Raw genomic sequence first — 12,675 nt, 5'->3', positions numbered from 1 at the left:
AAAATAGACCTGAAATATAAAGATCATCAATCACCATGGTTGAAAACAGAAATAACAAATGCATTCATCATTATAAATATGTATAATATAATCATATGGATGATTTTAAAATTTTATGTGTTCATGATTACTGCTGAAGGCTCCATTTCATTTCTTTATTCTAACACATTTTTTTTTTTAAAGGCCGAACCTGAGGCACATGGAGGTTCCCAGGCTAGGGGTCCAGTCAGAGCTACAGCTGCTGGCCTACACCATGGACGGCCACAGCAAGGTGGGATCCAAGTTGCCTCTTTGACCTACACCACAGCTCACAGCAATGCTGGATGCTTAACCCACTGAACAAGGCCACGGATCGAACCTTCGTCCTCATGGATCCTAGTCAGATTCGTTTCTGCTGAGCCACAACCGGAACTTCCTATTCTAACACTTTTCAATACGAAAAGATTGTGCTGTATTTTTTATTTTTATTTTATTTTTTTGTCTCTCTGTCTTTCCTAGGGCCGCACCCGAGGCTAGAGGTCTAATCAGAGCTGTAGCCACCAGCCTACACCAGAGCCATAGCAACACCAGATCCGAGCCACGTCTGCGATCTACACCAAAGCTCACGGCAACACCAGATCCTTAACCCACTGAGCAAGGCCAGGGATCGAACCTGCAACCTCATGGTTCCTAGTCAGATTCGTTAACCACTGAGCCATGACGGGAACTCCTGTGCTGTATTTTAAATTATAGAAAGTTTAGATAGGTACAGAAACTGTCTAGAGGGAAATATTGACTGTTTTAAAATTTGTTATTGAGACTCCTTGCCTATGTAACATAACAAGCAGCAACCTTGAACCATGAGCTATGGGTTAGGTGTACACAAGGCCATGGTGTTCGTGGAGGCAGGTGCTTCTGTGTACACTTTGGACTCCCCAAGTAGGTCAGGCTACTGCAGGGATTGTTCTGTTTTGCAGCACAAGGGCAATTTGGTCGATAAGGGAGTCAAAGCCTCACCTGATGCACTACAGTCTCCTGGCAAATTCAGGTCACTGTATTATGAAAATGCACTGCAGTGTCCTTTTTGGTTGGACTGTACAAAAATTGTTGCAACCAGATGTCTATAACAGAGAAAAATAGTCCAGTGGCCAGGCAACCCAGAATTGTAAAGGGTATTGCCCATGTTTGTAACATTTGTCCAGGAATGGATGATGATTTGAAAAGATACGGAGGAATGTTCCTTGTGTGTGTGTGTTGTTTATTTTTTTTAAGTTAACTTGTTCGGGGGGGGGGTTGTTTTTTGTTTGTTTTTGGAAGGGTCAAGTTTTAGTCCAGAGTTCCATTTTTCAGACTTGAGTATTTTTCTGTCAGGAAAAACAAATTATCTTATAGAGCTAAACTTATTTAAAAAAAAAAAAAAAAGTCAGTCTAGAATAGTGCCTAACCATGGAAGAAGTAGTTATCAGTTTTTTTTTTCTTTTTACCTTTTAGGCCAGGCACAGCATGTGGAAGTTTCCAGGCTAGGAGTCAAAGTCGGAGCTACAGCTGCTGGCCTACACCACAGGCACAGCAATGCCAAAACAAACCTCGTCTGTGACCTATACCACAGCTCAAGGCAACACTGGATCCTTAACCCACTGAGTGAGGCCAGGAGTGGAACCCACATCTTCATAGATGCTAGCTGGATTCGTTTCCGTTGAGCCAGGATGGGAATTCATTTCTTCTTTTTTTTTTAAATTGGCTGCATCTGTGGCATATGGCTGTTCCCAGGCCAGGGGCTGAATCAGAGCTGCAGCGAGGCCTACACCCCAGTCACAGCAACGCAGGCTCTAAGCTGCTTCTTCAGCCTATGCTGAAGCTCGAGGCAACACCAAACCCTTAACCATTGAGTGAAGCCAGGGACCAAGCCTGCATCTTCACAGACACTATGTCAGGTTCTTAACCCACTGAGCCACAACTGGAATTCCTAGTTATCAATTCCAACTGCTAAATTCAACTGTGTCTTCAATTCTCACAGCAGGAATTTTGATGTTCCAATCACCTCAGGATCCCCAGAACATAGATCTGAGCCTAACATTCAATAAATTTTGGGTGGATGAAAGATAAGTCATTGATTGTAAATTTTGATCTTGCCTTTGCCACAGCTGCCAACGTGATCTTGGGCCATTTTTATTTTTTTCCTTTTTAGGGCCGCACCCACAGCTTATGGAAGTTCCCAGGCTAGAGGTCAAACTGGAGCCGCAATTGCCAGCCTACACCAAGCCACAGCAACATGGGATCCAAGCCATATCTGTGATCTACACTGCAGCTCATGGCAACACTGGACCCACTGAGCGAGGCCAGGATCGAACCTGAATCCTTATGCATACTAGCTGGGCTCTTAACCTGCTGAGCCACAACAGGAACTCCTCTTGGGGCCAGTTTTTTGGTTTGGTTTTTTTTTTTTTTTTTGTCTTTTTGCCTTTTCTAGGTCCACTGCCTCGACATATGGAGGTTCCCAGGCTAGGGGTCGAATCGGAGCTGTAGCCACCAGCCTATGCCAGAGCCACAGCAACACGAGATCTGAGCCGTGTCTGCAACCTACACCACAGGTCATGGCAATGCCGGATCCTTAACCCACTGAGCAAGGCCAGGGATCGAACCTGCAACCTCATGGTTCCTAGTCGGATTCATTAACCACTGCACCATGATGGGAACTCTGGGGCCAGTTTTTAACCTGTCAGTGTATGGGTTCCCTCAAGGGAAACAGAGGCATGAAAGACCCTTGGTGTTTGAGAAGTAATGAGACATGTCATGTAAAGTACTTGAGCACTGTGGAACCAAAATATTTATCTTGCCCAACAAGTCATGACATTAATCACCTTAATTGGTTTTAATATTTTGGACTCGTCATATTCTAATTACCATATTGTTCTCCAGAGAGATTCTATAGCTGTACACATTATTCAAACTAGGATCTAGGAGTTCCCGTCATGGAACAGCAGAAACAAATATGACTAGTATCCATGAAGACACAGTTTCAATCCCAGGCCTCACTCAGTGGGTTAAGGACCCGGCATTGCTGTGAGCTGTGGTGTAGGTCACAGACATGGCTTGGATCTGGCATTGCTGTGACCGTAGCGTAGGCCGGCAGCTACAGCTCTGATTCATCCCCTAGCCTGGGAACTTCCATATACTGCGGGTGCAGCCCTAAAAAGACAAAAAAGTAAAATAAAATAAAAACTAGGATCTTGTAGTTCCCATTGTGGCTCAGTGATTAACAAACCTGACTAGCATCCATGAGGATGCGGGTTCAATACCTGGTCTCACTCAGTGGGTTAAGGATCCGGTGTTGCTGTGGCTGTGGTGTAGGCCAGCGGCTACAGCTCTGATTGGACTGCTAACCTGGGAACCTCCTTATGCCGCGGGGAGAAGGACAAAAAGACAAAAAGCAAAAACAAAAACAAAACCCCCAAAAAACCTCTAGGATCACAGGATACACCAATGGTTGGATCCCTTAATTTCTTTTCCTCTCTAACAACCTCTGCTTTTATGGTGTTGATTTGCTGAGAGTCCAGAATAGTTGTCTACTGGGTGTCCCGCTGTCAGGATCCCCCTGAGTGCTTTGTCATAGTGTTTAGCTTGCTCCTACTATTCCATTTATTTTCTGTTTTTAGAAACTCTTCTGATACTTAGAAGGACAAGAAAATAAGTCTGCAGGCTGTTAGAACAGCCTAGAGAGAAGTCTCTGAAGACTGAAGAGGGAAACGAGCAGACACTAGTGACCAAAGGAACATTTTTTAGATTATCTCTCTCTCTCTCTTGGTTTTTTTTTTTTTTTTTTTTTTTTTTTTTTGTCTTTTTAGGGCCACACCTGCAGCATATGGAGGTTCCCAGGCTAGGGGTCTCATCGGAGCTATAGCTGCTGGCCTACGCCAGAGCCGCAGCAACTCGGGATCTGAGCCGAGTCTGTGACCTACACCACAGCTTACGGCAATGCTGGATCCTGAACCCACTGAGCAAGGCAAGGGATCGAACCCACAATCTCATGGTTTCTAGTCAGATTCGTTAACCACTGAGCCACGATGGGAACTCTGATTGTCTCTTTTTGTTGAAAGCTATAAAATGATCTTTTTTTATTTTATAATGATTTTTATTTTCTCCATTATAAGTGATTTACAGTGTTCTGTCAATTTTCTACTGTACAGCAAGGTGACCCAATTACACATACATGTATACATTCTTTTTTCTCACATTATTACGATTATCTCTGGATTTAATTCATTTTAGTAATTCCTGGATGAATGACTGCAAGTCATCAACAGCACAATAGTCTCAACAACTTTCATTCTGAGCAAAGACCAGGACCTGCAGGCATAGGGCAGCTTTGTGAAATGGATGCCAATATGCAAAGCAGGATTTTGGTTTTTTGCCTAGCAGGCTTTATCAGATTAGATGGGGCTTTGAGATACAACTTCTGATTGGAGATGCCAATCTTTTCAGAATCAAAGTGTAAAGGAGCCAGGCTTAGTTGCCTGGGCAACCAACTGTGTCAGACTGGTGAGTTACAAACTCAACTGGTTGCTAACGTGCAGTCATGAAAGTCTTCTGAATCTTTGTTCAAAGACAGCTCCTTTGAATGTGCTTTAAATGCTCAGGAAACTGCCCTGGAAAACCTTTATTCGAAGTAGGTAAACAGAAACTGCTGTTTCTATGGTTTTATTAAAATAGACTAGACACATTTCAAGATACCGCCCGCGTTCATAGACTCCCCAAATAGTCTTGGGTCTTTGGCCAGGACCACAGGCACATTGCAGGTGTGAATTTGAGCTCACTTCACTAGAGTTCCAAAATGTCCATGTTCCTGTGTCTCTAAATAAAGTTACATTTGTTCAGAGCCCCCATTCACTCAGGAAATTCAATCTTGAGAATTTGGTGGAGCAGGGGTGGGGGAGGGGAGGAAATCCTTCTCCTAGGGTGGGGAGAGGGATATGGAGCCCTGCCACAGTCCAGAACATTTTATGTTTATTTTTATTTTATTTTTTTGTCTTTTTGTCTTTTGAGGGCCACACCCTCGCCACATGGAGGTTCCCAGGCTAGGGGTCGAATTGGAGCTATAGCTGCCGGCCTACACCACAGCCACAGCAACTCAGGATCCGAGCCCCATCTGTGACCTACACCACAGTTCACAGCAATGCTGGATCCTTAACCCACTGAGCAAGGCCAGGGATCCAACCCTCAACCTCATGGTTACTAGTCAGGCTCATTAGTGACTGAGCCGCGACGGGAACTCCCAGAACATTTTAGGAGGCTCTCTGATCCCCTCTGGCCACTGCTGACATGTTCAATGTCAAAATCCACATGGTCCCGAGAAAGCGGTGGCCCCTGCTCAGCCCCGGATCTTTTGACGGTGGGGAATCTCAATGCTTGGTGAACCTCCTCTGGGAGGGCACTTGGTGGTCCTTCCACAGACCAGAGCTATAGGAGGGAGACAAGAGCTGGACTCTAGGACCACGGATCCTGACACCTCTCCTCCCACCCTGGTCTCTCAAAAAGCTCAAATTCTTCCTTCTAGGATGAGCCCACTTCTCCCTCTCAGCTGGCACTCTTCCCTACAACAAAGCTCATCATAGGAGTGATATTCTGGATGTCTGTTTCATGTTTTATTTACCAACTCTCCTTTAACACCCATGCCGCAAAAGACATCAACAATCCTGGAGATAAGGCCATCTTCCATGCGTTTCTTTTCTTTCTTTCCTTTTTTTTGCATTTTTTTTTTTTTTTTTTTGGTCTTTCTTTGTCATTTTCTTGGGCCTCTCCTGTGGTATATGGAAGTTCCCAGGCTAGGGGTCGAATTGGAGCTGTAGCCTCCCGGCCTACGCCAGAGCCACAGCAATGCGGGATCCGAGCTGTGTCTGCAGTCTACACCACAGCTCAGGGCAACGCCAGATCCTTAACCCACTGAGCAAGGCCAGGGATCGAACCCGCAACCTCATGGTTCCTAGTCGGATTGGTTAACCACTGCACCATGACAGGAACTCCTCCTCCAGGTGGTTTTCTAGAGACAGGCATGAAGCTGAGAAAGCTTGTCCCTATCTTCAAGGACTCTCATGTCTTAGAACAGAGGTAAGGAGTTCTCATCATGGCACAGCGGAAACACATCTGACTAGGAAGCATGAGGTTGTGGCTTCGATCCCTGGCCTCGCTCCATGGGTTAAGGATCCGGCGTTGCTGTGGCTGTGGTGTAAGCCGGCAGCAACGGCTCTGATTAGACCCCTAGCCTGGGAACCTCCATATGCCATGGGTGAAGCCCTTCAAAAAAAAAAAGAACAGAGGCATTTAAAGAGGTCATTAAAATATAGCTCACAGAAGGATCCCTGCACCAGAGGCTAGGAAAGGTTTTTCTTAAACTGCATGCCCTACCTACATGCCAGGCACTGTTCCAAGCTGTTACTTATATAACTAGAGATAACTGGGGCCATAACTGGAACCCAGGCCATCTGGCTCTGGAGTTGGTGCCCTAAATTCCTAGGCTCTGGGGATATCTCCAATGTAGTACTTGAAGAGTAAGTCCAAGGAGTTCCTGTCAGGGCTCAGCAGGTTAAGAACCCGATGAGTATCCATGAGGTTGCAGATTCGATCCCTGGCCCCCACTCAGTGAGTTAAGGATCCAGCATTGCCACAAGCTGAGGCATAGGTCGCAGCTGCAGCTCAGATCTGGCGTTGCTGTGGCTGTGGTGTAGGCCAGCAGCTGCAAATCCCCTTTGATCCTCAGCCTGGGAACGTCCATACACAGGTGCGGCCCAAAAAAGAAAAAGAGTAAGTTCAAGCTTGTCACGGCAGAGTGCAGGTGACTGAGGACGGGGGCAGGGCGGACATAGTGCCAAGGTGCCCTAGGGGATGCCCTGAAGAGGGAAATTGGAGTTGAACCAAACCTGAAACAGGTAGAGCTAAGTAAGGCTCTGGCCACTCTCAGAAGTGGACAATTAAGGGAGTTCCCTCAGTGGCAAAGAGGAAACAAATCTGACTAGGAACCATGAGGTTGCAGGTTCGATCCCTGGCCTTGCTCAGTGGGTTAAGGATCCGGCATTGCCATGAGCTGTGGTGTAGGCTGCAGACACAGCTCGGATCTGGCCTTGCTGTGGCTGTGGAGTAGGCTGGCGGCTACAGCTCCAATTCGACCCCTACCCTGGGAACCTCCTTATGCCACGGGTGCAGCCCTTAAAAAAGGGGGGAGGGGTTCCTGTTGTGGCAGTGGTTAACGAATCCAACTAGGAACCATGAGGTTGCGGGTTCGATCCCTGGCCTTGCTCAGTGGGTTAAGGATCCGGCGTTACCGTGAGCTGTGGTGTGGGTCACAGACGCGGCTCGGATCCCCGCGTTGCTGTGGCTGTGGGGTATACCAGCGGCTACCGGTCCAATTAGACCCCCTAGCCTGGGAACCTCCATATGCCGTGGGTGCAGCCCTAGAAAAGGCAAAAAGACAAAAAAAGAAAAAAGTCAGGGGGGCAGTTAAGACCCTGACCTTGTTTCTCTGATGCTGAGGAAAGTGAATCAGTTCAGGATGGCCTACGTGAGTAATGGAGGGATTCTAGAAAATTCCTCTCAAAGTATATCTTCACTGACAACACCAGATGCTGGCAAGGTGTAGAGCAACAGAATTCTCATTCACTGCTGGTGGGAATGCAAAACAGTACAGTCTCTTTGGACGACAGTCTGGCAGTTTCTTATAAAAGTAAACATACTCTTAATACACGACCCAAGGGTCACACTCCCTGGTACTTACCCAAAGGAGCTAACACATACTTAATATCCACACAAAAATCTGCACACAGATGTTCTCAGCAGCCTTGTTCATAATTGCCAAAACTAGGAAGCAATCAAGATGCCCTTCAGGAAGGGAACGGAAATGTAATCCATGGTACTCCCAGGCAATGGGATATTATTCAATTCTAAAGAGAAATGAGCTGTCAAGCCATGAAAAGACATGGAGGAACTTTAATGCAATTAAGCAAGTGAAAGGGGCCAATTGGAAAAGGCTACATACGGATGATTCCAACTATATGACATTCTGGAAAGGGTAAAACTATAGAAACAGTAAAAAGATCAGTGGTTAGGGAGTTCCTGTTGTGGTTCAAACCCGACTAGGAACCATGAGGTTTCGGGTTTGATCCCCGGCCTCACTCAGTGGGTTAAGGATCCGGCATTGCCGTGAGTTGTGGTATAGGTGGCTGATATGTAGGTGCCGTGAGCTGTGGTGTAGGTTGCAGACATGGCTCGGATCCCATGTTGCTGTGGCTCTGGCATAGGCCGGTGGCTACAGCTCCGATTCGACCCCTACCCTGGGAACCTCCATATGCCATGGGTGCAGCCCTCAAAAAAGAAAAAAGTCTTACCCAACTTTCTATCAATTAGATTTTGATTAATAAGTCCCTCTTCTAAAATAGAATTATGCCCTGCAAGGAGCTAAATCAGTTCTTCTATTTACACCCCCTTGTGAGTTACTTTTCATCATAATCTCAAATTGCTTTTCTCGTATCCCGACTCGAGCCAGGTAGGGAGGCTATTCTAGAGAAAAGCTTGGATCAGACACCACCATATAAAGATGACAACGCACCCTTGGAATGAGGTCAAAATACTTGCCACGAGATCTTAATGGCCTCTGCTTGACCCCATACTCTCTCTGCTATGTCAGAAGCATCCTGGGTTTTGCACTCAAAGGGCTTTGCATGTCACAGGCTATGGGAAGCAGCTCTGGAATAGTAACACACAACATTAACTTTCAGGATGTTCATCATGAGCATTCATCAGTGAAATAAATGATAGGCCTGTCTTAGGAAAACCGGAGACACAGCCAGATGGATGTTCATTCATCTTCTTATTTCAGATTTCCCCCCTTTGGGCCAATATTCCGATTCTTGGGGCCAGCTTTGCCTCTTGCCGAGTCTGGCAATCTCAGCAACAAATCCAGATGAAGGTAAAGCAGCCAGGGCTCCGGGGCGATGGCCCAAAATCTCAAGCTGAGAGCCTGGCAACACGCCTCCCCTGACAGCCATGCCAGTTCAAGTTTATAAAGGAAAGCAGAACTTGTGCTCGACCTTTGTGTGACACCTCCTGTAAACCTGACGGCTTGGCTTTTGTGAGACTTGACATTATTTATTCCTCAGAGGGGAAATGAATGACTCATGAGATCTCGTGATAAACGAAGGGAGCTTCTCACAGAACAAGGCAGATGGCGAGTGGAGAGCTGGGACCAGAAAAAGCAAGGCTGGAGGGTGCAGGCTGCTCTGGCTGCTCCAAGGTCATCCGAGATGCCCATCCCCCCACATCCCCCCCTCCACCCTCCACCCCCACCAGCACACACCCCAGGAAACTGCCCCGACAGAAATCCAGTTACAGCCCCTTTCACCCAACAGGGAAGAGGTGGTCGTGAGTCAGCCCAGTGCTCCCTGGAGCACTGATCTAGGTTCCCCCCAGCCTTTGGTTTTCACTCATCTCCCCTCCCCTCCAGGGGCTGCTCTTCAGCCAGCCACACTGCAGGCTCCTCCAAACTGCTTGTCTGGGTCCCTCTGCCTCCCTTGCTGCCTAAGCCTCTGCATTTGTCACTTGGTTTTTTATTTTGTTTTGTTTTGTTTTTTAGGGCCGCATCCGTGGCATATGGAAGTTACCAGGCTAGGGGTCCAATTAGAGCTACAGCTGCCAGCCTACGCCCCAATCACAGCAACACAGGATCTGAGCCACATCTTTGACCTACACCACAGCTCACGGCAACACTGGATCCTTAACCCACTGAGCAAGGCGAGGGATCCAACCCAATCCTTATGAAAACTAGTCTGGTTCATTACCTGTTGAGCCACGATGGGAACTCCTATTTATTCATCCTTGGGTTCATACAATGTTCCAGTGACTAAGCAAGATTAGTCCCTGCCATCATGGAGCTTACAATCAAGAGAGGTGACAATGAATGACATCAGAGACTGTAACACAGAGTGGTGACAGCCAAGGGACAGCAATGAAACAGTCTCCAGAGCTTGGGTTCCAAACAGGTCCTGTCACTTCCTGGCTATGCGACTGAATATGTTACTAGCACCTCCCTCTTGAGACTATTGTGTGAAGTTAGAAGGTGAAGAGAGACCAGAAGAGAGCATAGTGTTTAAGAACTTTAGTTATAAATATTAAACTTATATACACATATATGCATGCAAACACACATATGCATGCTAAGTAGCCACTGCAAAGTGCAATGGCAGCCTGGAAGGTGGAAAAGCAAACTTAAGTTTGGCCAAGCTGCCGAGACTTAAAGACCCCTAGGCCCAGTCTCTAAGAATGCGTGAAACCATGGACAAAATGAAACCACAACCTGTCGAAATGGAGACAATATCTGCAAATGGTAGGACCGATAATGGATTAATATCCAAAATATATAAACACCTCAAACAACGCAACATCGAAAACAAACAACCCTATTTTTAAAATAGGGCAGAAGAAGTGGATATGAATTTTTCCAACAAGAACATGCAGGTGGCCAACAGCCACATGAAAAGACATTCAACATTATTAATCATCAGAGAAATGCAAATCAAAACCATGAGATATCACCTCACACGTTTCAGGATGGCTATCATCCAAAAGAACTCAAAAACAAATGTTGGCAAGGATGTGGAGAAAAGGGAACTCTTGTACATTGTTGGTGGGAATGTAAATTGGTGCAGCCACTCTGGAAAGAGTGTGAAGATTTCTCAAAAAACAAAAAATAGGAGTTCCCGTCGTGGCACAGTGGAAATGAATCTGACTAGGAACTATGAGGTTGCGGGTTCGATCCCTGGCCTTGCTCAGTGGGTTAAGGATCCAGCAATGCCGTGAGCTGTGGTATAGTTTGCAGACGTGGCTCAGATCTGGCATTGCTGTGGCTGTGGCATAGGCCAGCAGCTATAGCTCCAATTTGACCGCTACTCTAGGAACTTCTATATGCCGTGGTTGTCACCCTAAGAAGTCAAAAAAATAAAAAAATAAATAAAATAAAAAATTAAAAATACAACAGGAGTTCCCATGTGGCTCAGCAGTTTATGAATCCATGAGGACATGGGTTCTATCCCTGGCCTTGGTCAGTGGGTTAAAGATCTGGCATTGCCATGAGCCGCAGCGTAGGCTGCAGACCCGGCTTGGATCTGGTATTGCTGTGGCTGTGGTGTAGGCTGGCAGCTGAAGCTCCAATTTAACCCCTAGCCTGGGAACTTCCTTATGCTTCAGGCAGGGCCATTAAAAAAAAAAGCAACAACAAACACTGGTGAACAAAACAACAATAACAAAAAAGGACTTACCATCATAGAGAACCAATTAATGGTTACCAGTGGGGAGGTAATTTAGGGGTAGGGGATTAAGAGGTGCAAACTCATGTATAAAATAAGCTATGAGGAGTTCCCATCATGGCACAGTGGTTAACGAATCCGACTAGGAACCATGAGGTTGCGGGTTCGGTCCCTGCCCTTGCTCAGTGGGTTAACGATCCGGCATTGCCATGAGCTGTGGTGTAGGTTGCAGACGCGGCTCGGATCCCGCGTTGCTGTGGCTCTGGCATAGGCCGGTGGCTACAGCTCCGATTCGACCCCTAGCCTGGAACCTCCACATGCCTTGGGAGTGGCCCAAGAAATAGCTAAAAAGACAAAAAAATAAAAATAAAAAATAAAATAAGCTATGAGGATAATATACTGTATAACATAGGGAATATAGCCAATATCTTAGGATAACTATAGATGGAGTATAACTTTTAAAAATTGCGAATCACTAAATGTACATCTGTAACTTATATACTATTGTACATCAAATACACCTCAATAAAAAAAAAAAAAGGAGTTCCCATCGTGGCTCAGTAGTTAATGAATCCAACTAGGAACCATGAGGTTGTGGGTTCCATCCCTGGCCTTGCTCAGCTGGTTAGGGATCCGGCGTTGCCATGAGCTCTGGCGTAGGCTGCAGATGTGGCTCGGATCCCACGTTGCGGTGGCTCTGGTGTAGGCTGGCGGCTATAGCTCTGATTCCACCCCTAGCCTGGGAATCTCCATATGCCGTGGGTGCGGCCCTAAAAAGCAAAAAAAAAAAAAGAAGATCAAGAGATGGGCAGAAAAGCTGAAGCTCCAACACATGCAAAAGCATGAGAAGAGAGAACCTCAGTCACTCCATAGGGCCCCTGGAGGGCCCAAGATCAATGTGCTGGAGAGACAGGCAGAGGCTGAATCCTGCAGGGCTCTGCTAATGAATTGGGATCTTGCCTGAGGACAGTGGGGAGCAATGGAAGTTATTCAAGCTGGAGCCTGCCATGAACATTTTGGCACTTTCTAAATCAGCCACATTTTTCACAGCATTCGCCAGCAATAATCAACTTTGTGATCACCATCCCAAGGCCTAGTAGGCTGCTGAAACACAGCCTAGGAAGGTTCTGTTCAGTGTTATCTACTTCTAGGGCCAAGGATATTTTATTTTATTCTAATTCTTTGAGAAGTGACAAATTCTCTGTGAGAGGGACCCACGTCTTTTCTCTTTTATCTCTGAAAGCACACAGAACAATACATGAGAACCTCAGATTTGTCCAACCAGTACCAAGTAGTGAATTCATATAATTCATACATATTGCATATTGGTAACTGCTAGTTATTTACGACAATTAACTAGAGAGTTCCCGTCGTGGCTCAGTGGCTAACAAATCCGACTAGGAACCAT

The 12,675-nt window shown here is 46.3% G+C and overlaps 1 long non-coding RNA gene across 1 annotated transcript in view; it reads right to left on the bottom strand.

Annotated features, from left to right (window-relative positions):
- The window catches only part of LOC110262085, a 34,730-nt gene that overhangs the window by 19,539 nt on the left and 2,516 nt on the right, over positions 1-12,675 (bottom strand). The window lies entirely within an intron of this gene.

The sequence above is a fragment of the Sus scrofa genome, chromosome 8 (genome assembly GCF_000003025.6).
Source record: "Sus scrofa isolate TJ Tabasco breed Duroc chromosome 8, Sscrofa11.1, whole genome shotgun sequence".
Lineage (NCBI taxonomy): Eukaryota > Metazoa > Chordata > Mammalia > Artiodactyla > Suidae > Sus > Sus scrofa.
This window is presented reverse-complemented; position numbering and strand designations above follow the sequence as displayed.